The sequence below is a fragment of the Myotis lucifugus genome, unplaced genomic scaffold, assembly GCF_000147115.1.
Source record: "Myotis lucifugus unplaced genomic scaffold, Myoluc2.0 scaffold_63, whole genome shotgun sequence".
NCBI lineage: Eukaryota > Metazoa > Chordata > Mammalia > Chiroptera > Vespertilionidae > Myotis > Myotis lucifugus.
In genome coordinates this window covers 1,423,167-1,435,975 of record NW_005871111.1, presented here as the reverse complement: position 1 = coordinate 1,435,975, position 12,809 = coordinate 1,423,167, and the positions used below count along the sequence as shown (strand labels likewise).

The 12,809-nt window shown below is 46.9% G+C and overlaps 1 pseudogene; it reads right to left on the bottom strand.

Moving 5' to 3' along the window:
* Nucleotides 1-2,571: 2,571 nt before the first annotated feature.
* Nucleotides 2,572-12,222, bottom strand: LOC111826257 (annotated as a pseudogene).
* Between the last annotated feature and the right edge of the window lie 587 nt (nucleotides 12,223-12,809).

Genomic DNA, 12,809 nt, shown 5'->3' with positions numbered 1-12,809 from the left:
TTCTTCAAATTTGTTTATCCTGAAATTATTTGCATGAATCCACCTATTGAAAATAGAAAGCCAGCTAAGTTCTGTGAGCTTCTCTATGGAAACACAAACGCCTGTTTGCTCGGTGCCCCTTGTGTGAGTCACCAAATCTCCTTAGGTTCCAGTTTCATTGTCTTTAAAAACAAAAATTATACAACCTACCTCCTGGGGGTGTTGTGCAAGGCACAGCTGATGGGAGTTTGTGAATCCAGTTTTAATCCATAGAGACTGACTACAGAAGTTTTCCACTGGGATCATAAGAGAGGCTCAAAGTCCCCAAGCAGGACACTGGCATATGGCAGTGTTGCTCAGAGGTAGAGAGAATGGAGCAAATAATAAGCTAAAAATGCTTTAAATGGGTTTATTTTGACCTCAAAGCACACTTTAAGAGCAAACCCCCACATTAATAAATATTCTACTCCAGTGCTTCTCAAACACTGATATGCGTGCAGATCCCTGGAGATCTTGTTAGAATGTAGGAGGTCTGGGAGGGGAAGGGGCTGAGAATCTGCATTTCTAACCAGTTCCCAGGGGATACCAATGCTGCTGGGCCACACCACACTTGGAGTAGTAGGGCTCTGGCCTTTGACTGTTTCTGTTTCTATATTAAAATGCTGCCCCTCAACCTTTGGGTCTCAAAGTTTCTTTGCATTTCTCTGCTCTTGGTTCTTGGGAATTTGCAATGTTCTATTTGCTATTATGGGGGTCAGTGTCCCGTGTTGCCAATATAGGCTCTATTTCTTTTTTAAAAAGTATTTTTATATGTTTTTATTGATTTCAGGGAGAGTGAGAATTATTGATAGGCTGCCTCCTGCACGCCCTCTACTGGGGAGCGAGCCTGTAACTTTAGGCTTCCTGGAACTGAAAACAAAGATTAGTGATGTCACCCAGAAAAGGAAGAGTAAGAGGTGAGGTGAGGTTCGAGTGTGCCAGGCAGAGAAACCCGTGCTGCAAAGGAAGAGCTATGGGAGAGCGGACATTTAGGGGCCTTCATTCAGTTTAATAGGACTGTCATAGAGAGTTTGAGTAAGATGCTGAGATAAAAGGGGAGATTGGGAAGAGGTGAGACTGATAAAACATGGGACCAAATCACAAAGTGCCCTAAAGTTATGATAAAGCTTTGTTCTAAAGGCAATTGAAAGCCCGGTTGGTGTGGCTCAGTGGTTGAGCATCAACCTATAAACCAGGAGGTCACGGTTCCATTCTAGGTCAGGGCACATACCTGGGTTGAGGGCTTCGATCACCAGTAAGTGAGGTGTAGGAGGCAGCGTTGATGTTTCTATCTATCTCCCTCTCCCTTCCTCTCTCTGAAACCAATAAAAATATATTTAAAAAATAAAATAAAGGCAATGGAAAGCTATTGAAAACCAGATTTATGATAGAGAAATTGATTTACCTAGCTCTCATTTAACACAGATTTATCAGATACCCACTAAATAGGGTATTTGGGGCTGGGGATATATAAGCAAGGTAGACAAGAACTTACAGTTTAACAGGGAAGGAAAACAAGTCATCATGGAACAACATGATGCATGTTGTGACTGGCAAGGACAAGGTTCATGGGGACACATAGGAGGGACCCTCAGCCTAATCTGAGGGTAGGGAGGGCCCAGGAGGGCTTCCTGAGAATAGTTATGCTATCTGAAGGGTGCATAGGCATTGGCCAGGCAAAGAGGGGCAGAGCAAGAAGCATGCATAAACCCTCTAGACAAGAAGCATTGATTTGGTCATTAAAAGAACTTCAGTGTTCTGGGAAAGAAAGAAAGAAAAGATAGAAAGGAAGGAAGAGTGCAAGATGAAGCCAGGGAAAAAGCCACTGCACCAAGTTTGGATTTGAAGGAAATAGGAATACAGGAAGCAACACTCAGATTTGCATTTTAGAAAAAGTACTCCATTGGGCGGGGGGCGCGGGGGGGTGGGTGGAAATGAGTGATGTTTATTCAACAGATATTTGTGGACTATCTGTCCTGGGTCCTGGACTCTAGAGTTCATGGTTTGGTGGAGGAGACAGATGCAGGCTGGCGACGACTATGAATAGGATGAGTAATGGAGGTCTGAAGAGGGCTGTAGAGACGTACTTGGCCAGAGGGAGTCAGGGAAACCTCACAGAGGAGGTGGCCCTTGATCTAAGCCACAGGAGGTGGAAGAAGGAGTTTGCCAGGGCATTCTAGATAGAACAGCAGGTACAAAGATGTGAAGTGTGAAAGACCATGGCTGTCTGGGCAATGGAGAGAATTGCAGAATGACTCCAGTTTAGGTGGCATGGGGGAAGTGGCTGAAGAGTAGATTTAAGAGGAAGGTTAGTAGATATACTTGTAGGTTGAGATAGGAATTTGGATTTAAGCCTCTAACTTGAGGGGGAATCAGAGACCTCTTTGAGAACATGAAGCTCTGTTCAGAGAAATGCACATAAATCTGCAAAATCTTCATGTAATTTCAGGAATTCAGAAATCTACAGTTAAAAATCTCACTGCTGTGGACAGTGGGGAGCCATTGAAGAATTTCTAAATGATGGAGCCAGATCAGATTTGCCCTTTAGAATGTTCACAGAGAGAGACTGGAGGCAAGGGCATCAGTGAGGAGGTTGTCCTCAGACACTGGGTATAGGGCAGTAAGGGCCCAGTCCTCGATGGCACCTGTGGAGAAGGAGAGGACCTTAGGGGGATGTGCCAGGAAGTGATGACACACTGGATGGTAAAGAGGGTCAAAATGAGTGACAGGAAAATGGTGGCGCCATTGTCCCCAATATCCATTCTTCCCTTTCTCCTTAGAAATTGAATCCCCAAATTTCAGCTGGACACATGGCCACCCAGAATAGAGACTCCATCGCCCAGCTGCCCTTGTCACTTCATGTGGCCACATAACTAAGTTCTGGCTAATGAGATGTGAGTGAAGTGATGTATGCAAGGTCCAACTTCTGTGTGCAAAGGAAAGGGAAGTGCTTTGCCCCTTCCCACTGGCTGGAATGTGGTAACAATCCATCTTGATCCATGAGGATGGGGCCAACACCCTAGGGATCACACAACAGCAAGGCAGAAAGAGGTAGGCCCCAACACCATAAACCCATCAAATCTGCTCTGGACTGCTTATTGCCATTTGATATGTAATCCTATATAATAAAGAGCGAATATGCTAGACTGATGGCGAATGACCTTCCGGAACAACCTTCCGGAATGACCAGTGGGTCGGGGGCGGGGCCTCGGGGCCTGCAGGCAGCCGGGATTGTGAGGGCTGAGCCCCTTGCACAAATTTCGTGCATCGGGTCTCTAATCAAGAAATAATCTTCTAATTTATGTAAGCCATTGTACACTTGGACTTCTGTGGCAGTGGGAGTTGGATAAATGCACTCAGCACCCCATGGCAATCTTCAGGATCTCATGCTATGGTTAGTGAGTTTCAGAGTGGAAGAGTTCAGGAAGGCGCCTCCTTTTATATCTCCTCACGGTGCCAGCCCCAGTTCAATGCCCACAGGGGAATCGCCCAGCCCACAGCCCTCAAAGGGCGCAGGCTTGTGTTGCCCTAGAACAGTGGTCCTCAACCTTCCTAATGCTGCGACCCTTTAATACAGTTCCTCATGTTGTGGTGACCCCCAACCATAAAATTATTTTCGTTGCTACTTCATAACTGTAATTTTGCTACTGTAAACAATAGGTAATTATGTATGTGTTTTCTGATGGTCTTAGGCGACCCCTGTGAAAGGGTCGTTCGACCCCCAAAGGTGTCGTGACCCACAGGTTGAGAACCGCTGCCCTAGAAGATTCCTGAACACAGGCTCTGCACCACAGGGCAGCCAGTTCTTCAGCGAGACAGTGCCCATGAACTGGCCTGGTGTGGAAACGTGGGCATTTTAGACCATCTGAATTAGCTGAGACGTTTGAATGAGGAAACATGGAGAGTTTGGGGCAGCAGCAGTGAGTTATGGTTACAGTGAGAAGTCATGAGAGGGAGCGAGGCATGATAAAAGAGGTAGAGGTGAACACAGGTTGAGAGTATGAGCAAAGAACAGCTATGAAGAGAGAAAGGATGGAGAGAGAAGAAAAGCCCAATGAGTAGACTCCTGTGGACTGTCTGCCAGATCTTCCTTTCCCAAGAACCTCCCCTTCCCAGCCCCCTCCACCATGCACATGACTACAGCAGAAGCTGCCGCATTTCTACAAGAAAACTTGGTCCCTGGCCATGGAAGGTAGACACTGGACATTACCTGGGCTTGGGCCATCAGACCCTCTCCCAGGAATTTTGGAGCTGGGATTTAGAAGGAGAGAGATTCACATCTCATTAGCCAGAACTTCTGAGTGTCTGGATTGTAACATGTAGATCTCAGAAGCTACTGGTGGCTGGTTCAGCCTTGTAAACTGAGGAGCAAAAGTGACTCTTCAGCCAAAGGACTGAAGCACACGTCCCGGCTTCCCCGGAGTAACCCGTGTTCCTTCCCTAAAGCCCAGTAGACACTCACCCTTCAATTCCATAACTACTCTACTTGTTTGCTTTCCCCAGTCTTCTCTCTGGCTGTGTAGCCTGGTGGGAGGCAATCAAGGGCATGGTGTCTGAAATCGGCTACCTCAGGTGTTGAACCCCAGCTGGACCCTTTGCCACTCAGGCTCTTGATCTGTAAACTGGGATATAATAGTTCCTTCCTTCTGTTCTTGTACATGGTTAATCGGATAAGGCAGTGGTCGGCAAACCTCGGCTCGAGAGCCACATGCGGCTCTTTGGCCCCTTGAGTGTGGCTCTTCCACAAAATACCACGTGCGGGCACGCAGGTACAGTGCGATTGAAACTTCGTGGCCCATGCGCAGAAGTCAGTTTTTGGCCTGGGTGAGTCTATTTTGAAGAAGTGGCGTTAGAAGAAGTGGGGGGTGTCGGTCAGTCGGCCGGGCAACAGGAGACGTGCACAGGCAGGCCGCAGGATATGCAGCGCAGGGGAGGCGCGCGCAATTCATGCACCAGTTGAGTGAGCCAGTCAGTCAGCAGTCTCATTGTGCAGTGGTTAGTGCTAGTCGCGTCCGCAAATCGCTCACGGGTGACAAAAGATAGACAAAACAAGTATACAAGACGAGTGTGGATGGGATGGGAGAGTTGGAAGGGGTCGACCTCAGCGAACGGACCTCAATCAGACTGAGGACGTTTTTAGCAAAGGCCAGCTTAGGAGTACCCTAATTAAGTTAATAACAATGTACCTACCTATATAGTTTAAGTTTAAAAAATTTGGCTCTCAAAAGAAATTTCAATCGTTGTACTGTTGATATTTGGCTCTGTTGACTAATGAGTTTGCCGACCACTGGGATAAGGTATCCACATAGTGCTGGCCTCTATGGCAGAGCTCAGTATAGATTCCTCCCCTGGCCATTGGATCCTTTGCCCTAGACCCGACCCCATAAAAATAGCAGTTTGCCTTCTCTGAGTACTTACATCTACCCAGGCGCCAGTCTTAAGGGCATCATTTACGCCTCACAATACCCCAATGAGGTAGGTTAATATTACCCCTGTTGTACATACGAGGAAACTGAAGCCCAGAGAGGGTAAATAACTCCTTCGAGGCCACACAGCTAGTAACCGGGGGGTCTGGGATTTCAAGCCAGGAGCTCTGGCTCTGTGATCACACTCCACTGCCTACCGGACACCCAGAGCTCTTCTTGCTTCCTCGCAGTGACCTCGGCTATGGAGGGGTGCCCAGTGGCAGGGGCTGGACCCCGCTGAGGGAACAAAGCTGCTTCAGGGACTCAGCATTAAGTCAGTGGCTGACCTGCCGGTCCGGCTGGGTGGCCCCGGCACAGAGGAGACACACAGGCAGAGTGTTTGGGACTGGAACAGCTGAGGGGTTGGGACCTCCCTGGGCTCAGCATCCCTGGGGAAGAAAGCGGCCTTCTGTCCAGGATACAGATGGTCTGAACCCCACATTGCCTCAATTGCCCCCTCAGCGGGGAATTCCCTACTGTTCCAAATCTGTCCCTCCACCCCCTCTCTCGTCCTGGAACAGAGGGAGGGAGCCCAGCCGGTGTCTGAGGGGCGTCCGGCCTCCCCTCCTTTCTGTTCCCCCCCCACCCCCCTCTCCCCCAGCCCAATCCTACACCCCACCCTGCTTCCGTGATCCATGAGGGAAACAGCTCCTGGGTCTTTGCTCTGAAACCAATGAAGCCATTCTATTGTTGACTTCGGGTAGGCGGGTTGGCTGGGGGTATTTTCCAATCCTCAAGGTGCCTTAGAAGCAAAGAAATTCCCACTCTTCCCCCCAGAAAGGAAAACTAGAGAAGAAACTGTTTTTAGACCCCCTTGCCCCCTATTCCCAGTTGTCAGATCAGAAGCAGGAATAGAGGGAAGCTCACGCCCTGTCTCTGTCCTGCCTGCATGTAAAGAGGACAACCCCTGGTCTGGACTGCGCTCAGTCTGTGGGGGACTGAGATTCTGACACCAATTCCAATGTGGGGGGTGAGTTCCCCAGATCCAAGCAATTCTCCACACCGGCTGTGTGTCCTACCATTCAACTCAGTTCCAACACTGTTCGGAGATCGCATCAGATCCCACAGAACGCGGGTTCAGTCCCATAAGACTGCCCCCTCCCCACCTCCTTCAGTCATCAATTGCAAGTCCAGGTTGTCACCTGTGCTTCTGACCAACTGGCTCTTAATGTAAAAAACATTCAAACCTGTAAAGAATTTTGGTGAGTTTATTTGAGCCAAACTGTCAACAGTTGCCGGGAAGCAGAATCTCTACATATTGGGATAATGCTCTGGAGAAGGGCAATTTTTCACCTTGTTTTATACATTACAATCAAAGGAGGAGACATAGGTTGAAGTATGGAGCAACCATACTTCAGGTAGAAACTGTAGTTTAACTCTAACCCTGCTGTTTGGCTTAACAATAGAAAAGTTATTTTGATTTTCTGAATTGTATACATCATCCCATTCAATTGAATGACTAACCCATTGATTGTTATCTTACTGGTGTTAGAAAGCACATTCTTCTGTACCTGGGAAACAGGACAGCACAATTATCCTAAATTGTTTTAGTGGCCACAGATAATGCGTTCCAGTTGACTCAGTGGTCCCAAGACCAGGACAGCACAATTACTCTAAATTACCTCGATGGCTCTAGATAATGACTTCCTGGCAACCCAGTGGTCTCAAGACCCAAGGACTCTAGATAAGGTGTTTCTGTCAATTCAGTGACCCTCAGACCCAAAATTGTAATTAACATGCTTAATTCTGCTTCTGTAATCTGCTTTTTTGCAAACCAGGTTCCTCATTCCAAACCCTGGGATGTAATCAATACCTTTGTGATCTTTGCCTATATAAGTCTGGTTTTGCCACCATCTTATCACTATGAGATTTGGGAATGACCCCTCATAGTCCCGGATTGCAATAAATGTAACTCTTTAATTTGACTTCTTGAGGCATCCTTCTGTGATCCGCAGGGTACATTACAACAAGGTGGATTACATGAAATCCATTAATGATCCATTAGGGAGGTGGGAGAAAGCAAAAAGGGGAAACCTCTGGGATTGGATAAAAAGTGAAATGATGGACACATGCTTCTTTTATATACGTGGGTGCAGGATAGTTAACAGTCAATAATTAACAATAACACTGGGTAACAATAACACTGAGGGGATTTCTAGTTTCGGCCCTAGTGCCATTTGTTGTGTCCTGAGGGGTCTGAAAAAAGGGAAGTCACAAGTTACGCTGACATTTAGCAGGTATGTTATCTTAGATGCAAAAAGACAAATAGGCTCAGTAAAGATCAAAGTTGATCTTTGTCAGGATACTGATTACCTACTATAAACTGCTTTTAGTTAAAGTTTTAATTTCAGACCATCCTTGGTGGCTCTTTTAGGTTTTTGAGTTTGCAGGCCTTCCCTGAGCTAGTCAGTTAGTATGTGGCCTTTTTTTTGTCCACATGGTTATGAACTGGACCCCGTCCTTGCGTGTGATTATTTGCTAGAGTGGCTCACGAACTCAGAGAAACATGTTACTTCCTGTGTCACCAGTTTATTATGAAAGGATATAACACAGGGCCATGTACAGGGGGAAGGGCTTGGAGCTTCCATGCCCGTGACAGGTGCTCCATTCTCCCGGAACTTCCACATGTCTATCAACCTGGTAGCTCTCCAAACCCTGTCATTTTGGGGTTTTATGGAGGCTTCACGACATAGGCACTGAGCAAATCACGCCATTAATAACTGAACTCCACCTCCAACCCCCTCTCCTCCCCAGAGGTGTGGGGGGAGGGGGATGACTGACAGGTTCCACCAATCACATGACTGGCTCCACTAGCAACTACACGCCCATCCTTAGGAGCTTTCCAAAAGTCACTTCATTAACATAACAACAGACACTTTCATGGCACTTATCACTTGGAAAATTCCAAGGGTTTCAGGAGCTCTGTGCCACGAAGACCAAATACATCATCATGCTTGAACAGGTGCCTACGGTCTCCTTGGGCTGTTCCCGAGTCCACCAGCATTTGTGTGAGTGTTTGCAGGTGGCAAGGCACATATGATCGCCTTGTCCACACACACTCCTGGTCTGTGTACATTCTGGAAGCAGGAGGCCTGCCCTGCAGTTCCAAAGCCATGATCCTGTTGCAGGTATCAGGCCAAATGCGCAGGCCCAGCGGGGCGAACGCTGATGCTTGTTGGAAAGGTGCTGGTGAGCTCACAGCCTCTGGTGGTGAGAGGCGCAGCTGCATCTGGCCTCAGATCAAAAGATCTAATCTGATTTCTAATCTGACAGAGCACCAGGCTGGATTTGCCTAGAAACTATTGGGAATGGGAGGTGGGGGGATTACTAAAGTTTTATGAGGGCCTACAAGGCATTTTAAACATATCATTTAATGGGAAAGTTCAGCAAATCCAAAATCTTTCTAAATTGAATAGTTTCATTACCAGAGGAGAGACCTCTGTGTTTTTTTGTTTGTTTGTGTTATTAGGGTTCTTACATTTCTTTTTTTCTAAATATTTTTATTGATTTCAGAGAGGACGGGAGAGGAAGAGAGATATAGAAACATCAATGATGAGAGAATCATCTATTGGCTGCCTCCTGCACCCCCACCACTGGGGATCGAGCCACAACCCGGGCATGTGCCCTTGACCAGAATCGAACCTGGGACCCCTCAGTCCTCAGGCCAACGCTCTATCCACTGAGCCAAACTGGCTAGGGCAAGAGACCTCTGTTTAAAGGAAATTTGTAGTAAACCCCCAAAATGAAGGAAACGGTCCCTGTTTTTGTTTCATCTAGTGGAGCTCTCTTTGACAAAATCTGTTCTCCCAAAAAAAGCATCAGTCAATATTTTCCCCTGAATACGTGTTACCCAGGTCAGTAATTTGACCTCCCAGTCACAAGAACAACAACAATTCTCTAATATTTTGTTTGTTAATTGTGAATAAAATGAAAAGATCTGAAAGCATGAAGAGCCCATTCGTCCCAGAACCTACCATTCTGCTCTGTAACACCCATTTAGTACTGGGAATGAGGAAGCCCCCTAGCAAGAGGAGTCTTCACAGGCGGTCTCCTCTCCTCACCTTTCTCTCACTCTTCCACCGGCATGCAGCTTTGCCCTGGTGATTCCCGGTAGCCCCTGGCTTCTATTCTGCCCTCCCCGGTCTCCTCCAGATTTCCACCGCAGGCTCCTGCCTTTGAATTCCTTTAAAAGGTTTCATTGCTGAAACCGGTTTGGCTCAGTGGATAGAGCGTCGACCTGCGGACTGAAAGGTCCCAGGTTCGTTTCCGGTCAAGGGCATGTACCTTGGTTGTGGGCACATCCCCACTGGGGGGCGTGCAGGAGGCAGCTGATCGATCTCTCTCATCCATGTTTCTGACTCTCTGTCCCTCTCCCTTCTTCTCTGTAAAAGAATCAATAAAATATATTTTAAAAAAAAAAGATATTTAAAAAAAATAAAATAAAAGGTTTCATTGCCGAAACCGGTTTGGCTCAGTGGATAGAGCGTCGGCCTGCGGACTGAAAGGTCCCAGGTTCGATTCCGGTCAAGGGCATGTACCTGGGTTGCGGGCACATCCCCAGTGGGAGATGTGCAGGAGGCAGCTGGTCGATGTTTCTCTCTCATCGATGTTTCTGACTCTCTGTCTCTCTCCCTTCCTCTCTGTAAAAAAGCAATAAAAATATATTTAAAAAAAAAAAAAAGGTTTCATCCTCAACTCTTCTTTTCTTCCCTCCTCTCCCTTAGAAGCCTCAGGACTTCTATGGTTACTTCCTTCCAAACCACTTCTTCTCTGCCCTGACCCTGGAGCTCCATCCATCCCACCGGACTGAGTACCGATCATGCAGGAGAACCTGATGTTCTGCCCTGTTTACAGCACCTGCCTGACCCCTTCTGAGCTCGGACGTCCACCCTACACAAAACCCATCAGGGCTCCCCACTGCCTACAGAAACTCTCCGATCTCTAGCCTTGGGTTTAAGATCCAGTGTGTTCTGGCTTCCAGATAGCCACCATTTGCCATGCCCTCCAGCTAGACAACACCTCTGTTCTTCCCTGCCCTCTGAGAATTGCTCATGTTTCTTCTGCTATCCTGATATTTTCTGCATGTTTAGGTCTCACTTGGGGTCTGTTTATTCTTCACCCAGTGTTCTCTATCCCTTTGGGCTTAGGGTAAGTAAGTAAATCCCGGAAGGCCATCCCCAGGGCGTGTGATACCCTACTAGGTCAACAGATGAAGCATATTCACTTCCTCAGAGAAAAATCTAGTTCTATTACCTGCCATTATAGAAAAAAATACATGAATACTCACTTAATTTCAAGAAGTTAGAAAAACAACATAATAAACCCAGAGAAAGCCGAATAAGGGAAGCAATAAATTCAAAATCAGGTGTCAACGTTAAGAAAACAAGAAAATGAATTTATAGATCTAAATGCTGGATCACTGAACACATGGGTATCAGTAACTAGCCTTAAAGAAGAAAAAAAGGAGGAAGCACAAAACACAAAATTAGGATAAAGGGAAAATTAGGATAAAGAGGAAATATAAATAGGTGTGCAACTATTATACCACTATAATACACTTGAGAACCCAAATAAAATTGATGATCTGTAAATAGATATTACCGCTTCTATCTCCATGGTTTTCTAAACAAACTTCTCTTGTATATAGTTTAAAAAATATATTTTAAAATACATGTCACAAAGGCAAGAAAAGGGGACTCCATAACAGGTACAGATGCAGGATGTAGGGGCTGGGGCTAAAATGCCCACAGGCTTGGCCTTTAATGAGGAGTGGAATTGGAGCCAGGATCAAGCTGTGCACAAATGGAAATTGGAATGTCTTTCCACTAGTCCAAGTTCCTAACTAGAAGGCAGACTTAGTCCTCCCAAACAGGAACCATGAAATCGGAATGCTGAGCCTGTATTCCCAGGTAGCAAAATCCAAGCCAATCCACTAACATAAAAAATTATCTAGAAACAGGGAACCCCAAATAGGACATGAGCAGAAGCGACCAAACAGAGTTGCCCCAAATGGAGACCTCCACGAGCTGAGTCACAGGAGGAGAAATCTCTCTCTCTCTCTCTTTTTTGCTACAAATATCTTCATTGTTTCCATTTGGTCCAATGCATGGGAGAGGGCTTCAGGGTGGTTAAAAGAATGGCTAGTAGTTTTGGGGAGAGGCTCAGGCAAGAGACACCAGGGGAATGCAGAGGGGCCCTTCAAAAGCCCCTGGGATCCAAAGGTCATGCTTGAGGGTGAGCCTTTCAAAGAGATACTTGCCCAGCCCAGCCGAGGGGCCGGCCAGCCTGCAGATGTGAGTCAGGTAGTTGCCCATCTTCTTGAAGAGTTTCACCTGTTCATCCAGGAAGTGGTTCTCTCGGAAGTCACAGGGTTGGGGGTCTGCAAGAGTAGAACCCAGGGCCTGCAGCTCCACAAGGGCCTGGGTCAGGTTCCTCTGCAAGGCCAGGGCAGCTTCCATGGCGGCCTGAGTTTTGCTCACTCACCTTGGGAAGGCTCAGCACGTCCTGGAAGAGAATGCGGCCACCGCGCTGGTTTTGCAACTTGAAGAGACACTCAGCGCCCTTGCGCTTCTTCTCCACCAACTCTCAGAAGAAGTGGCCCCCGCCCTCCAGAGCCACATCATTATGGTCTGTAGCTGATACAGAAGCCCAGAGAGAGGTAGGTGTGGGAGGCCCGCAGAGGCAGGTTGACTGCAGACTCCACTTCAGTGAAATAATTCTGACGAATTTGGGAGCTCATGGTTGTTCGGCAATAAGGAGTTAAGGGAGTTAAGGTAGAAAAACAAAACGGTGTGTTGGCTGGTCCCGGAGGTGGTGACTGGATAAGAGACTGGAGAGTGGCCGGAGGCTGGAAGAAGGGGCGTCCCTCGGTCTGTTCTGTCCAAACACTGTTGAAGCAGGAGACAGATCCAGGACCACGGAGGGCACTATCAGGAGAAATCTCTTGAGCAAGAATTATAACACATAAGTTCAGTGCCTTTTAAGTACAATCTACATACTTAAATGGGAGAACTCATTCCTGAAGAAGTAAAGTTCCTAGAACAATCTAAAAGAGAGATTAAGCCCGGTTTGGCTGGCCTGCAGACTGAAAGGTCCCAGATTCAATTCTGGTCAAGGGCACATACCCAGGTTGTGGGCTTAATCCCCAGTAGGGGGCGTGCAGGAGGCAGCCGATCTATGATTCTCTTTCATCATTGATGTCTCTCTCTCTTTCTCTCTCTTTTCCTCTCCCTTCCTCTCTGAAATCAATAAAAATATATTTTAAAAATAAAATAAAAGAGAGATTAAAATAAATACACTTTGAATAAAGAAAGAATAGCACCGTTA